The sequence below is a fragment of the Papaver somniferum genome, chromosome 3, assembly GCF_003573695.1.
Source record: "Papaver somniferum cultivar HN1 chromosome 3, ASM357369v1, whole genome shotgun sequence".
In the NCBI taxonomy this organism is placed as follows: domain Eukaryota; kingdom Viridiplantae; phylum Streptophyta; class Magnoliopsida; order Ranunculales; family Papaveraceae; genus Papaver; species Papaver somniferum.
The window spans coordinates 185,300,348-185,319,922 of record NC_039360.1 but is presented as its reverse complement, the minus strand read 5'-3'; positions in this window follow the sequence as shown (position 1 = coordinate 185,319,922).

Below are 19,575 nucleotides of genomic sequence, written 5' to 3'. Positions count from 1 at the left end.
CCCAGCGGGGCCCACATTTGAGCAGAGCATGCACACAGTGAGGCCACATTCGTTCAGGGTCACATGCAAGCTGCGCAAGGGGAAAATAATCATGGCACGGTTATCCATGGGTGGATGGGTAAACAAGGTTGTCCGTGGAGTTATGCCTATGAAGCCTAAGCCAAGGTTTTATCAAATTATAACCTAAGGCTAGGTTTTGCATGCAATAATGCAAAAGGAGCAAAAAACAGTATATTCATGTAGGATTCGTGGCTTGTTCTACTAAGCAATCCTAGCAATATCGACGGTTTTGTTATCAACTTCGTTAGTGGAATTAATCATGATATGTCTGGCAAAGAAGTTGCATCTACAACGGGATAACTTTTTCAAGAGCAAAGAGGTTTACCTAAGAATTAAGGTTTGCATAAAAAAAAGAAAAGAAAAACAAAACACTGAGAAACGACGAAGCACATACCTTGTTGGCGGACGAACAACGGGAACGATAGCAAGTTCCGGCGGCGTTAGCGGTGGTGGCAGCGTCAGCAATGCTCGGAAGCAAGAGTTGCGAACGGGAGAGGTTGGTCGAGCGGATAAAAAAAAAAATAAGAAAGAAGAAAAGGGGTCGGTCCCCTTTTATACATGAGTAATTGGAAAATCCCAGTAGAAAGAGGATTCCTTTCCTAGATCAAACGCCCAAAGGAGGAAGCCGGTCCCACTAAAGCCATGGTCACACCTGGCGTACCCACATGGATGATTAGCACGGCCGGTCAGAGTTCCTCCAGGTAAACTTACTCTATCTTGTCTTCTTACGTTGTATATGTCACCATCTAATGCCTACCCCACAATAGTGCAACCATTATGTGCTAGGCAGGGGACTTAATGTTGATGGTGGAATTTAGTTCAGGGCTAAAATTATAAAATCATTATTTAATGCGTTGACATCCTGCAAAGGGTAAACCCGTTTGATAAGTGATGAGCGCAGAAAACCTCTTCACTTTATTTATCCGAAGCAATTCAATAAATACACAAAATTCACCCAAAATGGTGCATGCGACAGCAATCCCAAATATTCTGTGAATTCTTTAGCATTATTAATTAATGCATGATTTGCCTAGTATTTCCTGTGTTGTTCCTAGCCGAACTCTCATTATTAGCATGACATGACGACTGAGTGTTCACTCTCAGCAGAGTAACATGAATCTCCAAGTGCCAATTTTGAGATATGCACGAAATACCCGTACATGCTGCATCACTCTCTGACAAAGAGAATTTCGAATCGACACGAAACAGCTCGATCGAATGTATTTAATTTCCTTAAGGAAAATCTGGACTGTCCATATCAGTCTCAGAAACAATCAGGGCCACGCAAGTTGACCGCATGTTTTAACCAGCCTAGCCGAACCCTAGCAGGAGTAGGATATTACTGTGATGACCACTGGAGGGCCCGCTTATGCCCTAGCCGGTCGAACACCACACTACACTCCCAACGCCCATCAAACGTCGGTCCGAAGAAGGATGGCCGCGTTGCTTTGGGAAAGGCTCGAATGAGCAAGACTGTTCAAGGCAGTCTTAAAACCATCACGACCGTCCAACTTCTCCATCCTGGTTCGACGGATTAGATCATACCACAAATGATCAGGGAAGCGCTAACACATACGTTAGCGGGCCCACTTCTCCCCTACCCGATCGGTTTTCTCACGACAAAACCACGGAGCAATGAAACGTTTGCTCAAAACATGGCTGGCGTGATGCTTTAAAGGGTCGTGGAAATTCCACTAGTGTCTTAAATCGATCACAACCATCCAACTTAGCCAACGTATTTGGATGGCTTAGATCGCACCTAGGACCATCAGAAAGGTGCACATGTGTTCACCGTCAGCCCAACGTGGGCCCCACACGATCGGTTTTACCAAAGGTGAAACACATCTCACCAAATAGTTTGGCCAAAGTCACGTGTGCGTGACTGTTTCAAACCCCTAATTAGGGTTTGCGGCAGTGCACATCTGTCATAGTTCGATCACGTCCATCCATATTCGCCAGCCTAAACGGAGGGTGTAGATATAGACTCAAGAAGTCCCAAGGATGTTGATGTGATCACTATGGGCCCACTTGTGCGTGTAACCGGACGTCCTAGGCAGACTATGGCCAGGCGCCTCAAAACGGGCGCCTAAAGATGGCATGTCGTGCGACCTTTAATCCTTTGCGGCAATGGATTTCTGTCGCAAAGCGATCACGACCACTCATCTTTGCACAACAATTGAGTGGCCTAGATCGAACCTTCATGGGACCAAGAGGTGTAGACATGCACAACAATGGGTCATCTCCACGCATGACCGGTCGGTCCCACCAAAACAAGCGCCCATGCTTGAATTCGATCAAGCCAAATGGGATGTTGCGCACCTCTTTAAAACCCTAAAATCTATCAACGGCAGCAAACATGCGCCATAAATCATCTCGTCCGTCCAACTTTGCCAGCTTGGACGAACGGCTTAGATTTAAAGTTAGGCGACCAATGAAGCGCCTCAGTGGTCACCGTCTGTCACTCTAGCATAGTGAGTGATCGACCAGATGGTGGCCTTCCCATGCTTCCTCCAAACGATCACTCGAAGATGGTTGGACATGCTACCATTTTAAGACGCTTAAATCCGCGACTTATTCAGTTAAGCTTTAAAACAGCGATGCTTCATGCATATTGATTGTTTTCGATGCGTTACATGCATCAAGCATACACGATATTTCATGAATATCAATTCTTTAAATAACTTAGTTATTTAACCTGATAGCACCGTATGCTATTTCTTGTGGCGGGTCCCAAGACTCGACCCACTCATTCGAGACATCAAACATGTCACAAACTGGGAGATACTTACTGGGGTATTGGTCTGACGGTTTACAGCGTGCGGCGTGCAACGCGCCCATTACGAGAACGTGTCAGGAGGCATGGACGGTTAATGATGATGAGGGAAGTGGGCAAAGGAGTGATCATGTGACAATCACCTACACGACCCCACTACTCCATCACTCAACTTCCTCCACTTCCTACGAGATGAGGATTGCGCTCAATGACTTGTATAAATAGGTCCTTCACCTATTTCCAAACAACACAGAAAAACCAAGTGTTGTCACAGTATCTAGAAAACACCCATAACTGATTGCTTTCATTGTGCAAGCCAGTTCATCATTCTGATACAAGTCATAAACAGCCGATAGCTTCACAATCTCAACACCTTCTTCGCTTCCCTCCCTAAGATCAATCACATCTCCTTCACTTTGTGACCGAAGCAAGTCTGAAACGTCCATTTCTTAGTTTAGGCCAGAATTGTATAGATTGATCTCTCGAATCAAAAGCACTCCCGTGCAGTGCATTTGTTTAGGGTTTAGATTTGTTTCTCATCCACACACACACCCAAATTTACCAAAACCAGTAGAAACAGTTTTCACCTATAAACAAACCCGACCCAAAATAACGAAATAACATTCCCAAACGTGTCCTTCGGCCTTCCAAGGAGTTTATACACGTTTTCCTACTTGCTAGGTATGCATACCCATACGCGTACCTCAAATTCCAGCAGAAACTTTCGGAACTAGGGTATGCATACCCGTACGCGTACCCTAGTGTCTTCGGTATTCCATAAAAACTTGATTTGGCCACAACTTCTTCATCCGAACTCGGAATGACCTCATTCTTTTTGCATTATTTTTATCTTTCAATTCTATTCAATATGATGATAATAAATCCTTAATTTGAATGAGTTAATCTCGGTATTTGTCCCTTTTCTTAATTTTGAGTGTTTTGCTCCTTTTCGTCGCACTTCTTCCATTTCTCATAGACTTGGGCACTTGAATGCTTGAAATACTTATTTTCCTAGCTCTTTTCAGCACTTTATAGTTCATTTTTGGAAAATTCACCTAATAGAGGCAAATAAGAGAAAACAAGAGTAATAATACGAATACATGCAAGAATAATAGCTAAAACAAGTATGAAATAGACACTAAAATCATATGAATTATGCACTTATCAAATTCCCCCACACTTAGCGTTTTCTAGTCCTCGAGCAAACTAAATAAACCTAACGTTAAATACAACAACTCCATCTCGTCGAGATTACAGTTACACTTAGCATGTATAACAAGCCTTTAAACCCCTAGGTGTCCCTAGTGGACGAGTTATAATCTCATGAGGGTTTACAAGAGGTATACCCACAAAACCTACTCCAATTTCTCGCCTTGTAATATCTACCAAGGATAGACAAAAAATAGTAGCTAATAAGATAATCAACATACATATGTTCTTTTGCTGCAAACATCCCACAAACATTCCAATCATCACACATAAGCAGTTACTTGCGTGTGACATTCAACCTGAGTGCAAAACTCTACTAAGATAGTCTTCATACTTGTTGCAACGCTTTCCACAACACTCGCATAATGAAATCACATGGATAGATAAGAGAATGGAAATAGAAAATTGAAGTGTGCAAATGTTGACTAAAGTGAAAGATGTTACCCACAATATTTGTACGAACGTCGTCAAAGGATTCTTATTTATAGTGCAATAGTTGAGAGAAACACCCATTTAACTCGACCACATGATTAGATACTCTAAGCGCATGTTCCTTTTCAGCAAGTACATGATAGTTGCCTTGGATCCTGCATTCCACGCTTGTTTAGGCGACGGAGACAGAGACAACGTTTCACACATACTGCTATCCAAGTGTCGAGAACCTCATCAATAGTCTTTTTGACTTGCTATATAATGATGATAGATTTTTGTTTTCATCGACTATGATTTGTCCGCAATTCCGGACCTATCATTTATTAGTGTCGATAAAAGAAGAGGAGCCTTATATATATATATATATATATCTTTTTTTTTCTTTTTTCCGGCTCACTCTTTATGAGTGTAAGACAATTGTCTATGGGGATTTATATGCTCAACCAATGATTACCTTGCTACAACATCCACGACAGTATCAGGATCCCACCAAATCACTTTAGAGAAAGATATAACTGCAAAAATAAAAAGAAAGTGATTCAGTAATGAATAATTGCGAGGATGAATCTTTCAAAAGACTACCATAGATGAGTTTCACATTCAATTATGAACGTATATATTTAAGGATTTTAGAATGGTAAAGTGGAACTCAATCTATAGCCGTAAGAACTGTTTCAACCTAAAAAGGTTTAGAGTGTCATCCTAAATAGCTCAATAATTAACTCCAAAAGATGAAGTCTCAAGAATGAAAGAAATCAAAGAGTATTATTTATTTATTTATGCAAACCCAACATGTTTAACTACTCCCCCACACTTAAACTCAACATTGTCCTTAATGTTCAAAACCGAAAATTCTGATTTCTGACATAACAGCCCTGAAAAACTCGAAAACTGTACAAATGGATAGGGAACTAGGAAAAACATCCTAAACGAAAATTGTTCGCCTACGTCTTTTCTATAACGTGTCAAAAGGGAACAATGTTCGATAAACGGTCTGAATTTTATGGCCTCCAGACTGACAGACATGCAATCTGAAAAAGTTCTGGAAAAATACCAAAACTCAAATGTACAGGCCTATCGCTCCAACTTAACAGACTCCGAATTCAAATTTTCTTTTTGGAAAAGAAATATATGTATGTTCTTTTTAAAAGTTGGGGTCAACCACTCAAATCGGACTCCGTATGAAGTCTTGAGAGCTGTTTTCATGACAAGTGCAGTCAGAATTTTCTGACGAAAATTCGTCAAAACTTTCATTATGGATATAAGACTTTGTAAAATCTAAGATGGGAATCCAAGATATGATATGAAAAACTAAGAAAACTAAAAATAAAAGGGATATATATACAAATCCGATGGGTTGCCTCCCACGCAGCGCTTGGTTTAACGTCGTCAGCCCGACGTTATTGTTATTGTCCGTATACCAGTAATCTGAAAATTTGGTAATCTTTCCAAATAATAATGTGCAATTCAAATAACAACTTCACAAAAACATTAACACAAAACATAAATATTGAAGATATCACTTTATTGAAGTTTCCCCCACACTTAGTCCCTTCTACACTCGTAAGTGAATAAAGAACATAACATTCGGGAACTTCAATAGGTTCCTCATCTTGGTGAACCTGCACAATACTCGAATCAAACACATCAAGTGGTGGATACTTTGAAGCAAAATAACTCTTAAGATTTTTAGAAGCACAAATACTCAATCCTTCAATTTGGGAAGGAGGATCAAAAGATTTAGAAATATGCAAAGGATTAGACAAACCTTCAACAATCTCTTGTATTACGGGATCCTCATCATTCTTAAAGAATTGTAATGAATTATTTACCTCAATTGTATCGTGGTCCTCTATCAAACTATTTAGCCATTCTTCGTTTGATTCAACCATAATTTCAGTATCATTATAATCCTTGGCAAGCTCAATTGGGTCTTCCACGACTTCAATCAATTTGGTTTCATTCTCAATCTTAATCTCTTCAACAGCCTCGTCATCGGAATCATAATCCTCTTCTAAAAAGTCTAGTTCATTAATGCAACTCATAATATCTCCGTTTGAGTACGTTACACCATTTATAATAATAGATATGTCATACCCAATCTCCTCCTTTTGAATAGGCGAAAGATCATTATTATAATCCTGAGTTGGGATAATCGCATCATTATTGCAAGGACTTTCGAGAGGTGGTTCATCTTCATCAGAATCACCGTCAACCTCAGAATCGTCAACATCAAAACGACGTTCGAATTCCATGTCTATGGCCTTGTTAATTTTGTCAAGAGTCTCTTGTGATGCACCGGCTTTTTCTAGCTGCTCGTGTTGCTTAGAAAGTTTTCTGACATTAACACGCTTTCCACCGTTGTGCATAATCTCCTCTTTCGGAAAGAGTGAAGGAAAAACACGATGAAGAGGAATAGGTTTTGATTGAGTATCATAACTTTTCATCAGCATAATACTAGAAAACAATTAATCAGAAGCATGACTATCCTTCCATCCTCGTGATTGTTCACTTACATGCCCGTCATAAGGTTGCTGACATGTATGAGAATATCCATAAGGTTCCGTGGGATAATGATCAGAACCAAAAAATTGATTTTGATTATACCCATAGGATGGTTGGTAGTTTTCATGTGAGTGAGATTGAAAACCATATTGATTACCACTATTATATGTTGATTGGTATTGTGCTTCGTACATGTTATTTCCGTAAGGAAACATGACGACTCACAAGAACAAAAGAGAAAATAAAAATAAAAACAAACTAAACAAATAACAAATCAATTAGCGACTGCTCCCCGGCAGCGGCGCCAAAATTTGTATGGGATGTCGTAGGCTCAACAAATTAATAAAGATATTTTCCACTAATTAATTAATTAATTAATAATATAGCGGTAGTAAGAGATCGTTCCCACAGGGAGCTGTGTAATTGATAGGTTATTTGATCAGCAAGATAAAGTAAATAACAAAGGGGGTTTGGTTGTAAGATAATTATAAAAACAATAGTAAAGAAAAGAGATGATTAAGGAATCCTTCGCCTTTACCAAGCGATAGCTAGATTAAAATACTTATCTATCTTCCGTTAGACCCATTCATCACCAACCGTAGAATAACATGTATGCTTAGCTATCCCCAAAACTCCTTGTATCACCGGATAACAGGTACGCTTAGTCATCGGATTCTATTCAACTGAGTCGCCTTGAGGTACGCTTACAAGGTGTAACTCAATCGAATGCTTTAGGGTTTGTGAATTTAGGCTTGATTCCAGCAGTTAAACTCAGTACGCTCGGTTCACTTACTGGTGTTGTTTCCACACATGATTGCTTTACAGAATCCCTCTGCAAGGTCTCATATTTTCTACTTGTGTAGGAGATGCACGACAATTACGGATCGTTCAACTCACTACTAGCAATAGAATGATTAATAAACTAATCTGGTTGCGCACCCAAACCAATCTAAGAATCAATCATAAACCCTAGATATAATGAAAACAAACGATGATGATTAAAACCTCAAATAGACTTGTATTATTAATAAAGCTTCACTCTTGGAACATTGAATTCATCCTTAATCAACAAAGGATTTAGCTACTCATATTACAAAGAAGAAGAAGAATGGTGGTTTCCCCATAAAGGGGTAAACCCTAGGTTTTGATGTAGAACTTGTGATATGAGATTCGATGACATGTGAAAGGCCTAATACCTATTTTTATAGGTTTACATTGCTTGGCCATCAAGTATCTAGTTTGGTTTAAGAACCCGACCCAAAATAACGAAATAACGCTCCCAAACGTGCCCTTAGGCATTCCAATGAGTTTATACACGTTTTCCTACTTGCTAGGTACGCGTACCCGTACGCGTACCTCAAATTCTAGCAGAAATTTTCGGAACAGGGTATGCGTACCCGTACGCGTACCCTAATGTCGTCGGTATTCAATAAAAACTTGTTTTGGCCACAACTTCTTCATCCGAAATTGGAATGACCTCATTCTTTTTGCATTATTTTTATCATTAAAGTCTATTCAAGATTATATAATAAATCCTTAATTTGAATGAGTTAATCTCAGTATTTGGCCCTTCTCTTGATTTTGAGCGTTTTGCTCCTTTTCGTCGCACTTCTTCCATTTCTCTTGGACTTGGGCACTTGAATGCTTGGAATACTTCTCTTCCTAGATCTTGTGAGCACTTTGTAGCTCCTTTTTGGATGATTCACTTAATAGAGGCATATAAGAGAAAACAAGAGTAATAATACGAATACATGCAAAAATAGTAGTTAAAACAAGTATGAAATAGACACTAAAATCATATGAATTATGCACTTATCACTACAGTAGTTCATCGCTCAGAATGAACTTGTTTTAGTTCATTATCCAGCATGAACTTCAGTTTTTCTATATGTTTCGGTCCATAATTTTTTAGTTCATTTCTACGCATGAACTTCTCTTTAGTCCATCGTATATTGTGAACCACTTTCTAGTTAATCGAATCTTATGAACTTCCTTTTTTTATATATTCTTCATCATTTTCATTGAAACCAAGAGAAAACAAATAAGAGTATAACACAGTAAAAAAACAATAAATTAGAGTACCAATATAATGTCAAGAGAAATATTTAATTAATCACTGTCTTGTTGATTAATGTTAAGTAACCTACTATACAAAAATACTATAGTTATGCAATTAGAAACTAATTCAATCTTTGTGACAACGGTGATGCTAAACTTACAACCTTTGGGATCATTGGAGTACTTGGAAGGACGAAGATTTCAGGTTTCGTTGAAGATTAGACTATTGAATAGAAGCCACTAAAGTTTATCTTTTTTGTATTTCATATGTATTAATAGTTTTGTCACTAAAATTGACAAAGGGGGAGATTGTTAGAGCATAGCTTGGTCGACCTCGCATGCGTTGCTATCTCAAGCATGTTTGTCAATGTTAGTGATCAAAACTATAAGTCTTGATTTCTAGCCTACATAGCTAAGTCTCGGACTAGGATAGAAAAGTGTAGTTGAGCTCAAGGACTTCATGGCGATTCATCATACAACTACGAAGATCTACTCAAGGAACCGTGGAACTTCATCAACAAAAAGGTATGTGGAGACTTGAACCTATCTATCACTCAAAAGTCTATCTCTTCTATCTCCTACTTCTTATGAGACAAAAGTCGTATGCTATATAGACTGGATCATACACATTTGATATTTCGAGCCGAGTATATCTTGCCTATCTATGTCTCGAAATCATGTGTTGGTAAAGCGTTTCTCTTTGATCAAGTTTATCTTCACCTAGTGACGAAAGTCATGAATAGTTTCAATTACTTTGAAAATTGCTCTGACGGGAAACGGTATGTGAATAACGGCTATATAACGTCCTCTGAGAATGTCCCAATGATTGGAATGAGAGTTTAGATTACATAACCATGTATTCCTTAATCCGAAGTTTTCGAACTTTGTTGATTGAGAGAAACCAGAGGAATTGGCTTTGCCAAGTCCGCGAACTGATGGAAGTTCTTGTACCGAGAATTTCTGCTGGGATTTTCCAAAAACTCGTTTGCGTGTAAGTCCGCGAACCTAGTTCGCGAACTGGCGAAAGTCTCTTTGCCGAGATTTTCTGCTGAGTTTGAAAAACTCCACCGGTTGTCTTAAGTACGTGAACTTGTTTGTGAGCTTAAGTGGTTATGATCTAAATATGTGCTCTGAACATGAAACTTAAATTACTAAGGAATGCTTTATGCAAACTTTGGCTATAAAGTTCATGAGCCTATTCAATCGAATCGAATCATCTTTGTTTCAATTGTGTCTTGTGTAGTTACATAAGATCTCATAGCAATTGAACAACTCTTTAACTAGTTCATTTGAGTCAATTGAACTAGTTATGGTGAAGAAGAACAAGGTTAATATGAAATGCTCATATGGTTAACCTTTTGGGTTACTATGTTGAACCAACATACACGTACACATTTGGGCATGGTTTTCACAAACCCAGTAAACGTCTACCCAAGTGTGTGTGACAAGCTAAGTTTTCGATCTAACGGTTGAGAAATATTATCTTGAATCTAAATCAGGTTTTCATCTAACGGTGAATATGGATTGCTTTGTAACTAAGGAAAAACCATGATTTGAAGACTATATAAAGAAGACATATAGCATTGTGCAAAACTAATCCCCACACGTCTGTGTGATACTAGTGCGCTCGCTAAAGTCGATTCTCCTTTAACCTTTGGTTTTCTTCTCTAAAACCAGGTTAACGACTTATTGACTTCATTGGGATTGTGAAGCCAGACCGATACTACTTTTATCGTAGTTGTGTGATCTGATATTGCATCTTCTATCGTACGAGTACAATCTTTGATTGGCTTGAGATCGTGAGAGTTCTCCGATAGGCAAGATAAAGAAGTCACAAACATCTTCGTCTCACTGTTTGTGATTCCTCGACAAATCGCCTGCGTAGTCACGAAGGATTGTAGAGAGGTGATTGATTAATCTAGGATGTTCTTCGGGAATATAAGACCGGGTTATCAATTGATTCCTGTTCACCTTGATTTCATATCTTAAGACGGAATAAAACCTAGGGTTTATCTGTGGGAGACAGATTTATCCTTTGATAGACTTTTCTATGTGAGATAGATTTGTTTATTATCAAGTCTGCGATCTTGGGTTGCAGCAACTCTTGGTTGTGGGTGAGATCAGCTAAGGGAATCAAGTGCGCAGTATCCTGCTGGGATCATAGGCGTAGGAGTACAACTGTACCTTGGATCGGTGGGAGACTGATTGGGGTTCAACTATAGTCCAGTCCGAAGTTAGCTTGGAGTAGGCTATTGTCTGTAGCGGCTTAATACAGTGTGTATTCAATCTGGACTAGATCTCGGGGTTTTTATGCATTTGCGGTTTCCTCCTTAACAAAACTTCTGGTGTCTGTGTTATTTATTTTCTGCATTATATTTTATATAATTGAAAAAATACAGGTTGTGCGTTCGTGATCATCAATTGTAAATCCAACCTTTGGTTGTTGATTGATATTGATTGATCCTTGGATATTGGTCTTTGGTACCGTCCAAGTTATTCCTTTGTATTTGATAAAGACTCGCTATTGATTTTAGCTTGAGTAAAATCAAATCAAGAGAGAGATATTAACTCATTGAGATACTTTTATCCAGAAAGGGTCTAACTGTCTAGTTGATTCTCTAGCAAAGTATTTCGGAGTTAGTCCATACAGATTGCTAAGCGAAATATTGGGTGGTGTTGTTAGACCCCCGCTTTTTCAATTGGTATCAGAGCAGGAAAAAATGTTAAAGACCTTATAAGTCTGTGTTTGTGGCAATCTGAGTCTGTGGACAGAATCTCATACGCATACCAAAATGCCTCATAAAGCTGTCAACTTTGTCAAGTGTCTCGGAAATACCTCAAAGGATCACTCCTTAGTTGATTATTCTGAATCCCGAGGTAGGAAGACTGTCTCATCTTGTGTCAGCCACTCTTCCTCCAATAAGACATTGGACATAATGGCCAAAGCTGAATTGGAGCTCACCAGAATTACAAAAAATTCTACAGAGTTTGTTGATCTCAAGGATCATGTACAGCTCATTGATGAATTCGAGAGGTCTATTGATCGTGAATAAGTACTCTACAACATTATAGGGTCGTTCTCTAAGGAAATTGAGAAACTTCTTCAAGAAAACAATCTACAGCGTGAAAAGATTTGTGATCTTAAAAAGCTGGTTAAAGAAGGCTCAATTAGAGAAAATTGTTTGATCAAGACGCATTCATCTTATCTAGACAGACTTCGTATTGAGAAAGAGAAACTTGAAGCATCACTTGCTCTAGCCCATGGACAGTGTATATCCTTGGAAAAGGAAAACTCTTCCTTAAGAATAAATTCTTCTGCACAAACTAATTCTCATGAGTTACTGTACAGAATGAAATTTTCTCCAGATGAAGGTTGTGTCAAGAAAAGTTTTCATCACTTACAATCTTCTCCGGTGGCTATGAAGTTTAAACAAGTACCAGTTGTTGCTTCTCCTCCAAGAATCTCTACCTTCTGTGGAAAAGGAAATCACTATGCTATCCATTGTTTTGCCAGAAAGAAACGTGTTTCTGAACTTCACAAATTGCTTCTTTCTACTGTCAATGGAGTAAATAGTCGAACGACTACTACAGTGAAGGTCCCTTTCACTGGAAACCAGGCATCTTATAAAAATGATCTTTCTCCTAGAAATCATTACAGGACATTTGTAAATTCTCGTGCTACCAATGAAAGTATGTCCTGTGCTTATAAGAACAAATCTGATAAATCTAAGTCTAATATATGGAGTCCAATTTCGGAAAATCCCCTAGAACCTATTTCTAGAGGTCCTAGACTTTGTTATCATAAATTTTCCTCACCTGTGATTCCCAGAAGGACTGTGAGACGTTCTCTCGTTTCTGGAAACTGCCAAAGAAGGACAAGAAATGCTAAATTCAGATATCCTGGAGGAAATAACTGTTATTCTATCAGAACCTATGGTGAGACTATGTCTCCCTCTTCTACCTAATAACATAATGTATATTCTTGTGTCTAACTTGAGAGATACAAGAATGAGGATTTGTGAGATGCTCAAGTATTGTGCTGTTTTTCTCCAGTTTGTATATCTTATGATGTTTTGTTGATAGTACTTCTTTCTTTTGTCACTATGATCGTTTGGAGATAGAGAATCTTTAAAAGCAACATGGTATGCAGTTTTCCTATTTTGGGCCATTTGTTCTTTGGCTGGCCCACGAACATCCATGTCTCCTCAAGAAACTTTAGGGTTTCCAGCTAGGGTACTCATGAACATATATAAGTCTTATATGTGGTTCTTTATTCTTCTGAAAGGAACTCCATGGAATTTGTTCCCAAATATGAAGTTAACCCTATGGTTGAGGATGATCTCAAAGTATGTGATTCTTTCAAGAGTTTATACGAAAGAAGATGCTTGAAAGAAAAGAGTATAACACTTGGATTGGTGAATCTGACAAGGATCTGATTCGTACTCAGAATGAAGTTAAAATTGAACTGGCTAACCTTCAATTGCAGATAAAACATCTTATTGATGGACAAGCAAAAATCCTTGGTACTCAGAATATCTTGATCAGAAATTAGAATAAAGTTATCCTTGACTGTGCAAAGGCTCGTCATTATGCTCACACCATTAATCGGAAAGTCAACGTTCTAACTTTTGAACATGGTGTCTCTACGATCAATAAGGTCAAGGATATCAGTGACTTCTACTTTGATGGACCATTTCAGAGGTATGAAATCATCAAGGAAAACTAAGTCTTTTATGCCTAGTATGTCTTCTTTATGGATTAGTTGGAAGAATAACTAGTGCCTTGAATAGGGATGATTGTGACTACACATAGCTATTTTTGTTTTCATCTTCTTATGTTATTTTTGTAGGTTTATTGGTTTTTAAATTCTAAAAATATTTGGAGGATGATGTTATTGCAGTATTGATCGTTATGATTTTGTGATATTGCAATTTGATTATGGGATATGTATTGTTTGCGTCCGTGAACTTGAAGGTCCCATATGCTGTCAAAATTAAAGTCGTTCATGAATTGGTATTCGTATTAATGAAAGTACCGAATGGACTTTTGACAATTACAAAAGTTATGCCTATGCAGTCATTTATTTGATGGAAAATAGGATGAAATCTTTTGTTTGACAAGGATAAAGTCTATTATGTCGTTATGCAAATAGTGATGGAAAATAGAACAGATCCTTGTATGTTATCCACGGTATTGATCTTCATTGATCCATTTTGTTATGTTTTACCGTGAAGGCTCCATTGTGTGTCTTATGTTGAGCACGATACAACTAAGTCGATTTTTCTTATTGGCTTTCTTGGTTGTTCCATAAGATGCTATATGTTGAGCATTATGAACTAAATTAATCATCTTGCTTGGTTATTTAGTTATTTGCTCCGAAAGTCTTCTTTTGTCGAGCAAATCCTTTGACTTTTGTGATTAGTTTGGTTGTTTGTATTCCAATTAGATTAATTATAAGTTCTCTTGTAATTAGTCTAGTTGAGTTTTCATATATTCCACAAGTTCTTGTGTTGAGTATATGAACGACTATACTAATCATGTTCTATTGGTTGATGTAGTTGTATATTCCGTAAGGTTTTTCCTTATGTTGAGTATGAGAACGATTAAGTTAGTCGTCTCCGTATGATTACCTTAGTCGTAGCTCCATAAGTTTACTTATGTTGAGCACCTTCAATTAAATTGATCACTTTTGTGGTTTGATTAGTTGCATATTCCAATTAAATTAATTATGGGTTTTCTTGTGATTAATTTGGTTGAGTTTTGGATATAGAAAATCATTTCTATGGTTTTTTGGTGTCCAATTTAAAAATCCTTCTTTTCTTTCGAAATTAAGGTCGCTCTTGTTGTTCTTTCGGGAATGACATCAAATGGGGGAGAGTTCTTTTGAACTTGTGCTTAATGGTAATATCTTGTGGGGTGTGCGGCTGTGGAATTTTATAGGGGTTATCTTGTATCTTAAAACTCCTTGATGAATGCATTTAGCTTCGGCTTTATGATTGCATCTAAATTAAGTTGGTATGTATTTTTCTTTAGTTTATGAAATGTATCTTGTGAAAATTTCATTATGATCCCGTTCTTGTACCTTTGCCAATTTTATTGACAAAAAGGGGGAGAAATATTGTAGTTCACACTACAAATACATATGGTTTTTGGATCATTGTGTAAGGGGGAGTGGTTTCCATGATCGAGATGGAGTATTGACTAAGGGGGAGTGTTACATATCACCATAGTATTATTGTTAAAGTCGTGATACAATTGGACTTTGATGTTACATAATAATACTATGACACTGTATAATAATGATCAAGAATCTCGATTTCTCTCATTGTTATAGCTACGGATCTTCAACAACGGTGATGCTAAACTTACAACCTTTGGGATCACTGGAGTACTTGGAAGGACGAAGATTTCAGGTTTCGTTGAAGATTAGACTATGGAATAGGAGCCACTAAAGTTTATCTTTTTTGTATTTCATATGTATTAATAGTTTTGTCACTAAAATTGACAAAGGGGGAGATTGTTAGAGCATAGTTCAGTCGACCTCGCATGCGTTGCTATCTCAAGCATGTTTGTCAATGTTAGTGATCAAAACTATAAGTCTTGATTTCTATCCTACATAGCTAAGTCTCGGACTAGGATAGAAAAGTGTAGTTGAGCTCAAGGACTTCATGGCGATTCATCATACAACGACGAAGATCTACTCAAGGAACCGTGAAACTTCATCAACAAAAAGGTATGTGGAGAGTTGAATATCTATCACTCAAAAGTATATCTCTTCTATCTCCTACTTCTTATGAGACAAAAGTCGTATGTTATATAGACTGGATCATACACATTTGATATTTCGAGCCGAGTATATCTCGCCTATCTATATCTCGAAATCATGTATTTGTAAAACGTTTCGCTTTGATCAAGTTTATCTTCACCTAGTGACGAAAGTCATGAAAATTTTCAGTTACTTTGAGAATTGATCTGACGCGAAACGGTCTGTGAATAACAGCTATATAACGTCCTTTGAGAATGTCTCAATAATTGGAATGAGAATTTAGATTACATAACCATGTATTCCTTAATTCGAAGTTTGCGAACTTTGTTGATTGAGAGAAACCGGAGGAATTGGCTTTGCCAAGTCCGCGAACTGACGCAAGTTCTTGTACCGAGAATTTCTGCTGGGATTTTCCAAAAACTCGTTTGCGTGTAAGTCCGCGAACCTAGTCCGCGAACTGGCGAAAGTCTCTTTGCCGATATTTTCTGCTGAGTTTGGAAAACTCCACCGGTTGTCTTAAGTCCGCGAACTTGTTTGTGAGCTTAAGTGGTTATGATCTAAAGATGTGCTCTGAACATGAAAATTAAATTACTAAGGAATGCTTTATGCAAACTGTGGCTATAAAGTTCATGAGCCGATTCAATCGAATCGAATTATCTTTGTTTCAATTGTGTCTTGTGTAGTTACATAAGATCTCATAGCAATTGAACAACTCTTTAACTAGTTCATTTGAGTCAATTGAACTAGTTATGGTGAAGAAGAACAAGGTTAATATGAAATGCTCATATGATTAACCTTTTTGGGTTACTATGTTGAACCAACATACACGTACACGTTTGGGCATGGTTTTCACAAACCCAGTAAACGTCTACCCAAGTGTGTGTGACAAGCTAAGTTTTCGATCTAACGGTTGATAAATATTAGCTTGAATCTAAATCAGGTTTTCATCTAACGGTGAATATGGATTGCTTTGTAACTAAGGCAAAACCATGATTTGAAGACTATATAAAGGAGACATCTAAAATTGTGCAAAACTAATCCCCACACGTCTGTGTGATACTAGTGCGCTCGCTAGAGTCGATTCTCCTTTAACCTTTGGTTTTCTTTGCTAAAACCAGGTAAACGGCTTAAATACTTCATTGGGATTGTGAAGCCAGACTGATACTACTTTTATCGTAGTTGTGTGATCTGATCTTTCATATTATATCGTACAGTACAATCTTTGAATGGCTTGAGATCGTGAGAGTTCTCCGATAGGCAAGATAAAGAAGTCACAAACATCTTCGTCTCACTGTTTGTGATTCCTCGACAAACCGCCTGTGTAGTCACGAAGGATTGTAGAGAGGTGATTGATTAATCTAGGCTGTTCTTCGGGAATATAAGACCGGGTTATCAATTGATTCCTGTTCACCTTGATTTCATATCTTAAGATGGAACAAAACCTAGGGTTTATCTGTCGGAGACAGATTTATCCTTTGATAGACTTTTCTGTGTGAGACAGATTTGTTTATTATCAAGTCTGCGATTTTTGGTTGCAGCAACTCTTGGTTGTGGGTGAGATCAGCTAAGGGAATCAAGTGCGCAGTATCCTGCTGGGATCAGAGGCGTAGGAGTACAACTGTACCTTGGATCGGTAAGAGACTGATTGGGGTTCAACTATAGTCCAGTACGAATTTAGCTTGGAGTAGGATATTGTCTGTAGGGGCTTAATACAGTGTGTATTCAATCTGGACTAGGTCCCGGGGTTTTTCTGCATTTGTGGTTTCCTCGTTAACAAAACTTCTGGTGTCTGTGTAATTTCTTTTCCGCATTATATTTTATATAATTGAAAAAATACAGGTTGTGCGTTCGTGATTATCAATTGGAAATCCAACCTTTGGTTGTTGATTGATATTGATTGATCCTTGGACATTGGTCTTTGGTACCGTCCAAGTTATTCCTTGTATTTGATAAAGACTCGCTATTGATTTTAGCTTGAGTAAAAATAAAATCAAGAGAGAGATATTAACTCCTTGAGATACTTTTATCTAGATTGAGTTTGACTGTCTAGTTGATTCTCTAGCAAAGTATTTCGGAGTTAGTCCATACAGATTGCTAAGCGAAATATTGGGTGGTGTTGTTAGACCCCCGCTTTTTCAGTTTGTTTTTCACCCCAACTTAATCCATCTGCATCTTGTGTCAGAATTTTTCAGGCTATCTTGTATCTCCACTTCTGCATCTTTTCTATCATTTGATCCATTGGAAGCAGATGTTGAGATTTCAGAACCTTTGGCTTGCTGCATCGTTTTATATAATAACATGTGTAGAGAAGGCAATCTGGGTGTACTCCTGATCAGGTGTAATTACACTCAATGTTCAATTCATTGCCTCTTTTGAACTCCTGCTTCTCTATCCATAAATCAATACGTCTTTTGCAGTATGTAGCCATCCTTCTTGCATCTTGTTTGCATCTTTCACTTATTGCTCCTCTTTTGAATGAGTTGTAATTCTCCCATTGGTAGTTGCCGATGTTGTAGACGAGCAGATGCCAATGCACACCAATAGGTCCTTTAGATTTTCCTTTATCAAGACTAGGGGCACAATTCAATAGAATTATTATCTTCTCGGTCCTGATATGTAAATTTGCTATGAAGTCATTCAACCTATCATCCTCTCTTCTTTGTTGAACATGTGTCTGCAAAGAAAGATACAAATAGAAAATAACATAATTAAAGAAGTTCATCATCCAAACTGAACTGATCTGGAGTAGGAACTCTAATGAACATTCATCTAATGAATAAAGCAGTTCATCATCCAAGATGAACTGGTATGTATCAACAATTAACCTTGGGAGTATCAACAAGGCAAATGCTATGTATCACCCAAGATAAACTGGTATCTATCAACAATTTATAGAATAGGAACTCCCATGAACAGTCAACTAATGAATACAACAGTTCATCATCCAAGATGAACTGCTATGTATCAACGGTTATAATGAAGAGTTATCACTAATTTTCGTTTTAACAATATGAACTAATTTCCTAAAGATCTTAAAAGACGATGGTACCCAAATACACCATAATCTTTAATTTATCCACATACAAGTCCTCTTACCGAAAGTGATTGTCTATGGACAAAGTCGAGTGACAGGTGTCTAAAACACCTAATTTTATATCTAGTATTTATGCTTTCTTTGCTATTATCCTTGTGAATTTCATCTCTTATGTTTAGTTTTGAGTTATTAGGTGCAATGGAGTTCTTTGGAGCAAACGAAGGAGAAAACGTCCATTTGAAGCGAAAACGGAAAAGAAGATCAATTCTCAGGCGATACTTGGAGCAGGCTGATGTTGTGCAAGAAGGAGTGAAGGATGAATTGTCGGTGGTGTGAAACTGACAGGCAAATGACAACTGGTATCCCTTATCTGGAGAGTGGGTGTCTTGAGTAATTTTAATCATTACCAAGCCCTAAAAACAAGAGAAGTGTTTTTCTCTTCTCAATCATTTCCGTCTACAATTCAGAGACGAGAGAAAGAAAAGCAGCAGTTGCTGCTGTTACCACCGAGAGATCAGATCGTGAGAGATTGAGAGAGAAAATTAAGAACAGAGAGAGTTATAATAATCCCGATGCTTCCAAGAACGAGAAAGAAGGAGTTGATGATTAAATTGAGAATTACAGACTAGGGTTTGATTCAGATTCAATTGACATGTGATGAAATTCAGATATAAGAAGAAAGAATAAGAGATGGGTTTCGTTCAATTTCGAGTTGGTAAAGCAGCTGTTGCTTCAATT